Source organism: Carassius carassius, chromosome 43 (assembly GCF_963082965.1).
Source record: "Carassius carassius chromosome 43, fCarCar2.1, whole genome shotgun sequence".
Taxonomy (NCBI): Eukaryota; Metazoa; Chordata; class Actinopteri; order Cypriniformes; family Cyprinidae; genus Carassius; species Carassius carassius.
This window is the reverse complement of record NC_081797.1, coordinates 26,417,499-26,431,440: the sequence shown is the minus strand read 5'-3', so window position 1 is coordinate 26,431,440 and position 13,942 is coordinate 26,417,499.

The following is a 13,942-nucleotide window of genomic DNA, read 5'->3' as shown; positions in this document are numbered from 1 at the left end:
GCTTCAAGATCGAACATAATTTTCAGCCAATTTGGTCTGTGCAGAATTATTATTTTTTTCAGTCTGAATGTAACTTGGATTGATAAAGGCATACTGAAAAAACAGCAGTTTTAAGGAGATATTGAAATGTGAAATGTGAAATTAACCCATGAGTCTACTGTCATAAAGGTCAGGCAGTTTAAGGAAGTTGTGCATATCAGTGAAGTTTTCTGACAGAATAATGATGTAACAAACTACCATTGCCTGTCGGTTTGTGCCATTTAACAGTGTCTCTTCTGCATGGTCCAGGGCCTCCATGGTGTGGAAGGGCAGCTCCAAGGGCTCCGACAGTGGCTGTACCACAGACTCCAATTGTCCACACCTGCAGGACTGGCGGAATTGCCTAAACTCCTCTCGCAGGTCCTTCACCTCATTGGACAGCTATTGCAAGTGGTGCAAGTTGTTTGCAGAAATAAAATAAAATGAAATAAAAAATGTTGTTTTGCTTACTTTGTGTGCAATAGTGTTCTGTAAAAGAAGAGAAAAGTCAAAAATCTCTGTTAAAAACAGCAATTAAAATTCACAATCATACAGTGTAACTGTACTTTATACATATGTACTCAGGTAACCAATCTGTTATTAAAAATATAAAAACAAAGAAAGTTTCATATAAACAACATAATATACAAATTAAATATACAGTGGTTTATTTTTTTCAGCTACAGTTGATGTAATAGTAGCATTCAAGAAATAAATGTAAAATATAAAAAACGAAATAAACTTTAATGTAGGCCTATAAAATATACAATTCTCATTAAAGCTAATGAATTACGCCCCATTAACTGGACTCCCCCGCACCCTCAGATCACCATAAATGTTAAAGGGATTTTAATGCTAAAATATGCTATTTTTTATGCTGCACTTTCTTCCTATAGTGAATATCAAGCTACAATATATCTGTTTGTCAGCTCAAATGGTTCAGTGGTAGAACTTTTGCCTAGCATGTCAGAGGTCCGGGTTTGGGTTTTAACCCACACTTGTATGTTTTTTTTTTTTATTTATCAAAACTGATTATGTTTATCAGTTGTTGTATATCAGACAGGGATACGTTTGTGTATATTTATGTTTAGTAATTTCACCGGAACGAATAGGCCGTCTCCACAACGGATTGAAGCGCGTGTCCGAGTGCAGACCTTATACAGTGCAGACTGTACACAGCATCCGGGCCACTGATCGCAGCGACAACAAACACTTTGATCACTTGATAAAAAATAATAAAAAATAAAACATTTCAACTCTAGATCGCCTCTTATTAAATTAGACTTATTGTACTAACGTACAATTGATGCTCAGCTAAATAACTGGAGATGTTATATTTATTTGTATTGGTACATTCGTGCCGCAAGATGTTTCTATTATGAAGTACCGGTATGTGCCGGCTATGCCAAAAATCAATTTCAGTGACTGCAGCACTGCGTCGGTTACTACACTAACCATCAAGTTAAAAATCAGCCTAGTATTTGATTTGGTACAATTTATTAATATCGAACATTAAGCAAGCTTACCAGTACGCATGTGCCAAGGGTCCAGAAATGAGCTGTGTCCGGTGCAGTACGTTGGGTATACTACCCGTTGATCTCCCGGTCAACCAAAAATCGATGGATTTTCAATCATATTTCCCGGTCAACTATATTTCGATGCATTTTCTATCATATTTCCCGGTCAACTATATTTCGATGCATTTTCAATCATATTTCCCGGTCAACTATATTTCGATGCATTTTCAATCATATTTCCCGGTCAACTATATTTCGATGACTTTTCAACAACCGCGTTGTTTCTCTGTCCACTATAAATCAATGACTTTTCAAAACATTCAGGGATCACCCGGTAACCAAATATCAATGCTTAATCAATCATAAAGATAACTATAGATCAATGTTGTTCCAATATTGTTGCCATCAACATTAATAACATCAGGTTTTCATCGATATTGTAATGGTGATTCAACATTTATTTTGCATTGAAATTTCAATATCAACCATAATGATGATTCAGATGGAAAAACAATGTTTATTCAATGTTGGCTTGCTGTCTGGGATTTTAGATTTGACACATTTAAAAGGTGTGCTGTATTATTTATATTATATTAATTATGCGTTATATTATTCAAAAGAAATTGTGGTTTACTTTGCATCTGAGCATTAAAAGTGGTAGCCTATTTTAGGGGGGTAGGCTACATGGCTTAATATGCAAAATGTCAATATTTTCATATATTATGCCTATATTTTAATTTATATTTTAAATATAAATATATTTTTTCCTTTAATAAAACAACATGCATTTTTTTTATTCGTTACCTGTCCTTTATTTTGACATAACTTATTGGGAAAAAGACATTTGACTGTAAACTGATTAAGAAATTGTTGCATGTTTAAGTGTGAAGCACTGTATAATTTTGTTCCCATTATTTATGCCTTATTAGCCTAAAACAAGAAACAAATAAAATTAAACCTGCACGATTAAATCTTTGAAACTCTAAAGAATGGACGGATTAATAAAACGTCCTTGATTAAACTCAAGTTCGCTCATTATAATCAACAAAATTCACACGATGTAAAAAAAGAGCTTTAGTAATTGACAACTAAAGTAATTATAAAGGGAACCTTCTTTACTTGTTTTTAAAATAGGGCAATAGCATATGGCCTAAGAAAAAAATCCCAGATTTTTTTTTATTTTAGAAAAGAAATCTGATTCATGATTTAAACCGATTTTTAAATCAATATTCCAATGCCGAAGAAATTTTACAAAACAAGTTTTAATATAGTTCTTAATCATTCATTTAGCAGTCAAATTTATAACTGCAACAAGATGATTAAAATATAACAGTAACGTTATTATCTTAATGCTTGAAAGACCTTTATTTTTATTTATTTAATACTAGCCCATCGTGAATCTAACATCCACTCAGCTTTAAGAGCTGTTCAGATTAAAACTGCAGCTCCGCAGTTAGTCAGAGTCATGGACGGAGGACCTGTTCATATTTTTTCTAGTTTATATTTCCATCTCGTTATGCCGCTGGTTTAGTTTTTTTTTTTTTTTCTTATAGAACTTATTTGACGACCTGGTGTGCGTTTTTTATTATTTTATTTTACAGCCCTGCTTGTTTTAATGTTTTTATTAAATATCTGTATTGACTGCATGGTCATATTATCGAATTATTTACTGCCATGCGACCTACAAAAGTAAAGCTTGGCGAGTCGATGAAAGAGCATTGCTGCAGGTTGCTTTCGGTGGATATGCTGTGCTTGTGCTCCCGCGGTCGTCTTCATTTCGTCGGATTAATCACCTATTTTCGTTTGCTGCATGTTTTTTTTTAAACACGCTAAAAAATAAATCAGAGTTTGTGAGAGGAAAAAATATAAGTCTGGTATAAGTTGCATTACATTACATTTAGAAATAATAACGGCTGGCCTAATAATGTTATAATGTACCAACAGGATATTTTTAGTTCCCTTCACTTTACAACAAATCATTTACATTTAACAAATTTAGTGAAAGTGACATTCAGCCAAGTATGGTGACCCATACTCAGAATTTGTGCTCTGCATTTAACCCATCCGAAAATGCACACACACACAGAGCAGTGAACACACACACACACACTGTGAGCACACACCCGGAGCAGTGGGCAGCCATTTATGCTGCGGCGCCCAGGGAGCAGTTGGGGGTTCGATGCCTTGCTCAAGGGCACCTAAGTCATGGTATTGAAGGTGGAGAGAGAACTGTACATGCACTCCCCCCACCCACAATTCCTGCCGGCCCGGGACTCGAACTCACAACCTTTCGATTGGGAGTCCGACTCTCTAACCATTAGGCCACAACTCCCACCACAGAACAAAAACAAGAATTAAAAATATATAATTCTAATGGAAGTGCTAACGCCAGAACGTCTGGTGAACGACTGCTTTTTCCAGTGAATATGTGCGCGAGGCACCAGTGCGATCAAACAGCTGAAACAAATAATACTTAATTTTTGGTCACACATAAGGCATAATTAAAAAATGCAAAGTGTTGGTAGTTTGGAAAAATCAAGAATAATAACAGGGTTAATACTAATTATTGCTAAATGCTGGACCGTTCCCAATTCGCTCTGCATATGGAACCTGAAGATTAAACCAAGAATGAACCGAAATGAAAATGAAATGAAAACATTTAGCTTATATATATATATAGGCCTTATATTTATTTACTGTTTAATAACAATAGCATGCATATGATCCTTTGTGTAAAGGTGTTTCTTAAATTGTTGTTTAGTAGACTGTAGCCTAAGACTATACTACTATTTGAAATGTTACAATGTCATATCATAATGTTATTGTTGTTTTACTTCCTCCTTTTATCTCATTTTACAATTACATTCATTTCGCAAGCCGTCCCTTTGTGCCACCTGGCGGTAGTTTGGCGAATGATTTTAACACGCGACTGAATTACAGTTACCGCTGCGGCACCGGTATGGTAAAGTTTTTTGCAATTTCCAACAATAAGGCCTGTTTTGCCTTGTTCTTATATGCACAATATGACCTCAAGGTTAGATTATTGTAATGCTTTATTGGGTGGTTGTTCTGCACGCTTAGTAAACAAACTACAGCTAGTCCAAAATGCAGCAGCAAGAGTTCTTACTAGAACCAGGAAGTATGACCATATTAGCCCGGTCCTGTCAACACTGCACTGGCTCCCTATCAAGCATCGCATAGATTTTAAAATATTGCTTATTACTTATAAAGCCCTGAATGGTTTAGCACCTCAGTATTTGAATGAGCTCCTTTTACATTATAATCCTCTACGTCCGCTACGTTCTCAAAACTCAGGCAATTTGATAATACCTAGAATATCAAAATCAACTGCAGGCGGCAGATCCTTTTCCTATTTGGCGCCCAAACTCTGGAATAACCTACCTAACATTGTTCGGGAGGCAGACACACTCATGCAGTTTAAATCTAGATTAAAGACCCATCTCTTTAACCTGGCATAGACATAACATACTAATATGCTTTTATTATCCAAATCCGTTAAAGGATTTTTAGGCTGCATTAATTAGGTAAACCGAAACCGGAAACACTTCCCATAACACCCTATGTACTTGCTACATCATTAGAAGAATGGCATCTACGCTAATATTTGTCTGTTTCTCTCTTGTTCCGAGGTCACCGTGGCCACCAGATCCAGTCTGTGTCCAGATCAGAGGGTCACTGCAGTCACCCGGATCCAGTATGTATCCAGACCAGATGGTGGATCAGCACCTAGAAAGGACCTCTACATCCCTGAAAGACAGCGGAGACCAGGACAACTAGAGCCCCAGATACAGATCCCCTGTAAAGACCTTGTCTCAGAGGAGCACCAGGACAAGACCACAGGAAACAGATGATTCTTCTGCACAATCTGACTTTGCTTCAGTCTGGAATTGAACTACTGGTTTCGTCTGGTCAGAGGAAAACTGGCCCCCCAACTGAGCCTGGTTTCTCCCAAGGTTTTTTTCTCCATTCTGTCACCGATGGAGTTTCGGTTCCTTGCCGCTGTCGCCTCTGGCTTGCTTAGTTGGGGACACTTCATCTACAGCGATATCGTTGACTTGATTGCAAATAAATGCACAGACACTATTTAACTGACCAGAGATGACATAACTGAATCCAATGATGAACTGCCTTTAACTATCATTTTTGCATTATTGACACTGTTTTCCTAATGAATGTTGTTCAGTTGCTTTGACGCAATGTATTTTGTTTAAAGCGCTATATAAATAAAGGTGACATTGACATTGACATTGACACAAGAATGAAAACACATCCCCAAAAATTGCTTGCCTTGTCTCTAATCTAAATGAAAACACCCTCCTTTGCCCACTGTGGAATGTTACAGTAAATAAACACAACAACTAAAATGACCTTTTCCTGGGCTAACTTTGCGTCCACTTCAGGTAATTGATAATACTGAAGGACACTGATCACATTAAAACGTTAAACAAAGAAAGACCAGCCTAAGACTAATTAAACAAAACCTTTATTATGTATTATGTAATTTAATATATAATAATATATAATCTTGTCTAAATGTTTTTATTAAGCTATGTAAATTATTTTACTAATTGTTGTTGTTGGTGTTGGTAATATATTATTTAAAAAAAATAATAAAATAAAAAATAAACAGACTGGGCATTCCAAACAAAATTGATTTTAATACTATAGGTGATGTACTTGTTGATGAGTGTCTTAAAGTGAAAAACACTTACTGTAGTAGTAGTTGGCAGTAAAAAAGGGCTCACTAACCATTGGACACACCAGTGGACATTATCTGTCACACCATAGTGTGAAATTCAGCGTATGCTTGCTCTATAAACATTCAAAATATTTGTATAGATAGCTTGAATTTTGTCTTTGTAAACAAACTGATTTAAATTGAAAACAGATTCTCCCTTATGTCCTGTCCAAAGGTGTGTCCACTGTCATATGGAGATGACTCAACTTTGCCAACTTCGCAGCTGAATCTGACTTAATAACTAGCTTATTAATAAGTTATTAAAATGTCTCCATGATATTTTTTCCAGACACATTTATTACTTTTGCCAGTGTTTTGCGACAAGCTTTATTTGTGAGATTGAACACAGATAGTATTACATCCATATTTATGGGCTCATATTGATCTATTTAATAAAAAAAAACAATCCTTTTAAATCCTTTAACTGATAGTATTAATTGATCAAAGATCTTGCTAATGGTTAACTGTTCAATATGAACATAGTCTTTACCTTTCAAGTTAAGCTTTAAGAACTTGATTAGCTTGTTTAGGTGTGTTTGATTAGGGTTCGAGCAAAACTTTGCAGGAAGGTGGACCTCAAATGAGAGCCAAAACTCGAAACACTGTTTCTTAATATATATTTATGTGTGGGTGTTTAATGTGCTTCAAATCAGAGAGGATATCATGTGGAGCAGCAGACCAGAGGGATGCGTGAGACAGCTGTAACTGGAGATTATTGTTTATTATTGACCCAGATTATTGTTCCACTTTAACAGCAACTTTTTTTAAATCACACTCTTACTTGATCAGGGGCCGGATCCACAAAACATTCTTAACTGCCAATTTCTTATTATTTTCTAACTTAAGAAAAAAGATAAGAACATTTTGTATTCCCAAAAAATCTGGACAAACTGTGCATCACTATAAAGTAAATAAAACACAGAAACAACCAAACAGAACAGACAGAAACAGCATCAGGAGATAATTAAAATGCCAGGGAATAAAAATAAGTTTTCAATTTAGATTTTTTAAAATAGCAATTGAAGGTGCAAGGCGGATGTCGAGAGGCAATTGGTTCCATATACGTGGGGCGGCAACGGCAAAGGCTCTATCTCCCTTAGATTTTAGTCGGGAGCGAGGGATAGATAAAAGAGCCATGTCTGAAGATCTTAAAGATCTAGTGTGAGCAAGAGGAGTAAGAAGATCTCTAATATATAAAGGAGCTTGATCATTAAGAGCTTTAAAAACAAATAATAGAATTTTAAACTGAATTCTAAAATGGATCGGGAGCCAATGAAGCGAGGCTAAAATTGGGGTAACATGATCGTATTTCTTTGTCCCGGTCAACAGCCTTGCAGCAGCATTTTGGACCATCTGGAGCCGAGCAAGTGATGACTGAGGAAGACCCAAGTACAAGGAATTACAGTAATCCAGGCGAGAAGTAATAAAAGCATGAATAACCTTCTCCAAATCGTAGAATGACAAAAAAGATTTTAGTTTGGAAATTAACCACAACTGATAAAAACTATTTTTTACAACCAAATTAATTTGTTTGGTTAAACAATATATGACACCAAGGTTCCTGACATGAGAGGAAACTGAGGGATAATAGTTAACCAGTTCCCTAGTGAGATTAATTCTCAGTTTTGGTGGACCAAAGACAATAACTTCTGTTTTGTCCTCATTAAGTTGGAGAAAGTTAATCGATAACCATTCCTTAATGTCCCGAATACAGTCCATCAAGGTCTGAATGGACTCGTCGGCTTTTAAAGGGAGATACAGCTGTGTATCATCAGCATAAAAATGGAAATTAATGGGGGTAGAAGATGAAGAGAAATCTCCACAGAAAAGGACCTGTCTCTAAGATAAGAACTAAACCACTTCAAGGCTATACCCTTAATACCAAATGAGTGCTCTAGACGTATAATAAGAATATTATGGTCAACAGTATCAAAGGCAGCTGTAAGATCAAGTAGGATCAATACAGCATTTTTACCAGCATATACTGCAACTAAAATGTCATTGAGCACTTTTAGCAAGGCAGACTCTGTGCTATGATGGGCAGTAAAACCAGATTGAAGAGGTTCTAATAACTTGGCTGTATTTAAAAACAGGTTCAATTGAGATAACACAACTTTTTCTAAAAGTTTTGATAAAAATGATAACTTAGAGATTGGCCGAAAATTATTCAAGCAACCCTCATCCAAACTTCACACTTCATCTACAGCGATATCGTTGACTTGATTGCAAATTAATGCACAGACACTATTTAAACTGAACAGAGATGACATCACTGAATCCAATGATGAACTGCCTTTAACTATCATTTTGCATTATTGACACTGTTTTCCTAATGAATGTTGTTCAGTTGCTTTGACGCAATGTATTTTGTTTAAAGCACTATATAAATAAAGGTGACTTGACTTGACTTGACAATGAGTCAACATTGACCCTTGTTCTTCATAACTTCTGCAATTTGCTCTGGCATACTGGATATTAATCTCTGGGCAAAATCCTGACTGATGGTGATCCATGAGTTTAATGAGGTTATCATAATTTGTGGACTTCTGCTTGTCACCTTGCCTAGGACTGACCACAGGTTCTCTATGGGATCCGGGTAGTTTCCTGGCCAGAGATCAAACATTTCAATGTAATGATCTTTTTGTCACTCTTGTTTGTGACACGGTGCTCCATAATGCTAGAAAATGCATGGATCATCATTAAATTGCTCATGAATCATTGAAAGAAGTCGCTATTGCAGGTTATTTTGAAACCATCCTTCTTTCATGGCAGTGCTTTTGGGCAGAATTATGAGAGAGCCCACTCAGCTGGTTTAAAAACAACCCCACACATGGATGGCCTCAGGATGCTTCACTTGTTGGCACAACACAGGACTCATGGTAGCATTCACCTTTTCTTCTATGAACAATCGATTTTCCAGATGTCCCAAACAGTCGAAAGAGAGCTTCTTCAGAGAAAATAACTTTGCATATTCTGCTGTCCATTCCTTGTACTTCCTGCAGAATTTCAGTCTGTAGTGGCATCTTTGCAGCCCTTTGTGACACCAGGCCATTGTCTAAAAGTCTTAGCCTCATTGTGCATGCAGATGCTCTCCCACCAACCTGCCATTCCTGAGCAAGCTCTGCTCTGCTAGTGACAGAATTCCTAGCTTACTCCTCAAGAGGAGATGGTCCTGGTGCTTGCTGGACACTCCGGGATGTCCTGAAGACTTCTTCACAAGTTCTTGATGAACTGGTTCTTTCAGGTGCAATTTTCAATGAACTAGCTTAAACGTTTGAGAAAGAAAGTTTTTAGTAAGGCGGGTTGCTAGTTGATGCCAGGTTCAAATCAGACCCTAATTTCTTGTAGCAATTTCCTTGCATTGAGGCCATTCTGATGCAAAGTGATGATGGCTGCACGTGTTTCTTTGCAGGTAACCACGCTAACAAGAATACGGTTGAAAGTGCTTCTTCCTTCCTTTAAATCAGTCAATTATTGTTTGAAAACATTGTTTCTTGAAATACTGTGCGAATGTGTTATTGACAACATAATATATTTATTAACAGAACAATATCCTCAAAATGTTGGTGGTAAAATGTTCTATCTTTGTTAAACCATCACATTAGAAGAATGTTTTATTAAAACATTTCATGACCTCAAACCTCAATGATGTTCGTATAACGTTCTACTAATGTGGCTGAGAGAATGTACTTCAACTGTTGTCTTGAAACATTGTGCCAATGTGTTTTTGAGAACATTTCGTAATCTGTTACCTCAACGACATCCTCAAAATGTTGTGGATAAAATTTTCTCTCTTTGTTAAACCGTCACATCAGAAGAACATTTTATTTAAACATTTCATCAACTCAAGCCTCAAAGATATTCTTAAAACATTCTACTAATGTAGCTGAATTTATGTTCTTCATTTGTTATATTGAAGCATTGTCACAATGTTTTATTTACAATATTTTAGAATCTGTTTCCTCAAAAACATCCTCAAAATGTTGTGGATAAAATGTTCTAGCTTTGTTTACACATCACATTAGAAGAATGTTTTATTAAAAAACATGTTTATTTGTTTATTTAAAAGGATCCCCATTAGCTGACGCCGAGACGACAGCTAGTCTTCCTGGGGTCCAAACAATACATTCAAAACCCAATAATTACAATCACAATTACTCCCAAATATATCATATGTAAATACACATAAGAGAACAAAAAAAATAACAATACAAAAAGTACTAATTAAAATAATAATAAAATAATGAAAAACAACATACAGTAGCAAATAATACAACCTCACTCAACCAATCCAGACAATATTATGATGTTAAAAACAAAAACAGTCTTAGTCTTTTTTAAAACCAGTTTTTCCCTTGATTTCTCGAACCTCAACTGGAAGTTTGTTCCAAAACACAATTGACCTATAAAACACGGTCCTCTTCATAGAGTCAGATTTAGGTAGGGGTAAAGAAATCTGTCGAAATCTGTCCCTCTTGTGTAATGTGAATGCATATCTGAATAGTCAATTATATTATCATAAAGAAATTTAGGAGTCCGAGTATTAATAATTCTATGAAGGTATACTAACATATTAACAGATAGTCTATGCTTGACTATCAGCCAAGCAAGACGTTCATGCATCTCTGCAACACTCGTTCTCGAAGAACAACCAAGAACCAGTCTTGCAGCCTTGTTTTGAGCCACTTGTAATTTTTTTAAATTACTGCTTGATGCAGCAGACCATACAACAGAACAGTAATCCAAATGACACAAAACCAATGTACAAACAACACGACTAAACAGCTGTGAATTTAGAAACTGCACATTTACGCATAACTGCAACAGCTCTACCCATTTTAGCAACAACTGTGTTAATGTGATCAGACCATGACAATGTGGAATCAAGCCAAAGTCCAAGAAGCTTCACCTTTTTTACTTGCTGTATATTTTGACCATTTACTTGTATATTAATTTTAGGATTATCAACATTTAGGACTGATTTTAAATTACTTTTACTCGTATATAAGTCACTCAATGACCTAGAACTGAAATACATTGCAGATACAGATAATTCAGATAATGCAGATACAGATAATAAGTCAGTTAGAAATACCAAGGGTTTACACAAAACGAGGAGAATCTGCTTTTATTTATTATGCTGCCCGCAGTTGGAATCATTTTCCAGAAGAGATCAGATGTGCTAAAACATAAGCCATTTTTAAATGTAGACTCAAAACTCATCAAGTAAATTTTTTAATTTAAGTTTTTAAATTACTTGTTTTATTTTTGTGATTATTTTTTCATGATTATTTACTTCGAATTACCACTGTGTACGAAATGTGCTATATAAATAAACATGCCATGACTCATTATTTGCTATAACAAACAATTTTCAAATACACATTGTTACAGCAAACAAAACAAAAAAACATTAAATGTTAAAAAGTCAGAGTTCAAAAGCCCAACTAAAGTAAACACTGATCTCCATCATGGTAGTGGGAAAAAACAATAAAGAAAAAAACATCTAAACCTCTGTAACTATAAATAAGATCTTCTGTAGACATCTGACAGAAATAAAGTCAGTCTGGTTAGTAATGTGAAGCTGGTGAAGCTGTTTTAAAAGTGGTTTAATCAGATCTTGAAAGATTTAATTGTTTTATTTCAGTTGATTCATCTAACCCCTGATTTCCTCTGCACACGTCTGCAGTGTGTTACAGCTCCAATGCGGCTACTGGAGCTGATCACTGCCACTCTAGTCAATGCTTGTGTTTACACCAGACACGCCACGACACTTTTCAAAAGCATCCTAGAAGCGGCTCTCCATGCCCCTTCGCTAAAGATAGGAACCTAGTCTATTTTTGACGCACACGGCATCCAGACTGCAAAGCAAATACAAAATAAGTCAAAAATCATGTACATTTCAAAATAAACACCCTGTGCAGATTCCCAATCATATTTCACATTACTATGTTAATGCTAGGAAGCCAGAAATAGATTATGAGAAACCTCTCCAAGTTGAAAACCTCACATTAATGTGCGACACCACAGATCCTTTTTACAAGGACAATTAAAAAAAGGGACGTGGTTTGAAGTTTAATTGCAAGTATTGTAGGAGTGAAATAAGCGTAATTAAACCAGGCAAAAAATTAACATTTAGCCAACACAAAAATTAAGAAAAACAATGTTGGACAGGCATATCACGTGGTACTGCTGCACTTCTGATCCACTTCTGGTGTGAGTTGGCACCGCGTAAAGGACTTAACAAAACCTCATCGGAGCCGTAACGCGCCACAGACGTGTGCAGTGAAAATCAGGGGTCAGGCTGTGGCTGAAGTCAGTTGAAGTTCTTGTGTTTCTCTTTCCTTCATTGATTCTGCTTGTTAACAGCAGATGTTGATCACTAATGCGCAATAATCAATTAATCATATAATTATCTCATTAACTTTAACTCTTTGAGGACTTGAGATATGATTTGAAATACTTGATTGTGAATTGAAAGTCCCACTTCTGGTCTTAAAGACAATGATTAGCTTCAGGTGTGTTAAATTAGAGTTGGAGCTATACTCTGAAGGAAAGTCGCCTGGAAGGGCCAAGTTAGCCCACCCCTGCATTACAGGGACATTTTTTAAAGGTATGATCTTACTCAAATGTTCTTTTAACTTAATCTTGATTTTAAATTCAACATTCTAGGAACCAAGGTTATTTTCATGAATGAAAACTGAAACTAAGACTAAAACTATCAGTTAAAAAACATTTCCGTTAACTGAAATAAAATGGAAAATTCATAATAAATGGAAAAATGAAACAAAACTAGCAACAGTTATTGAAAAACTAACTGAAATAAAATAATAATTATCAAAATTAAGTATTAGTTTTCGTAATTAATAAGCTCTCATCCTGTATAATACATTTACCTGTAGATGGCGCTTTATGCACGTGAGGTTAGCTGAGGCTGACAGCAACATCAGTTAACTGATAAATACGACAAACATGAATCATGGCAGGGTGTAGGAAATGACAAAACCCTGTCTGAGACTATTTCAAATTTAATTCCGAAAGAGGACGCTGAATAATACAATTTTTGGCGTTGAAATTAAGGGGGAAAATCCCACAAACCTTAAAGTACATTAGCAAACCAACCATCGTGAAGAATAAAAAACCTTCATGGTGAAAGATTCAGAAAGGAAGTCAACGAGGGTGCTAGTAGTTCTCAAACTCAATTGCAGCTGCAGACTCTGACATTATGCTTCCAAAAATCTGAGATTTGGCTAACAAATTCAACTTGACATAAGAAACGAGAAAATGCACTGGTAGATTTGTTTGTTGAGACTGGCATGTCCACTAGACTATGTGATTCAGTAGTCATTTTAATGCTGCTCTAGAACTCAGATTCATCACTCCCAGTGCTGCAAGGATCAATTCCTTAATTGTGCTAAAAATGCAAACTGCATCTCAGCGAGTAAAAGAAATGCTGAGAGAGTATCTGCATGTTTTCAGCATTGCCCATCGAATCAATCGCAGCATGCTTTGCTAAATTTGCGTCACATTTGCCATCCACACAAGAAATAGAAGAAATAGCCAATAGCATCAAAAACACCCTGGATGAATGGGGTATACCAGAGAGCAAAATTTTGCTCATTGTAACAGATAACGGCTCAAACATGAT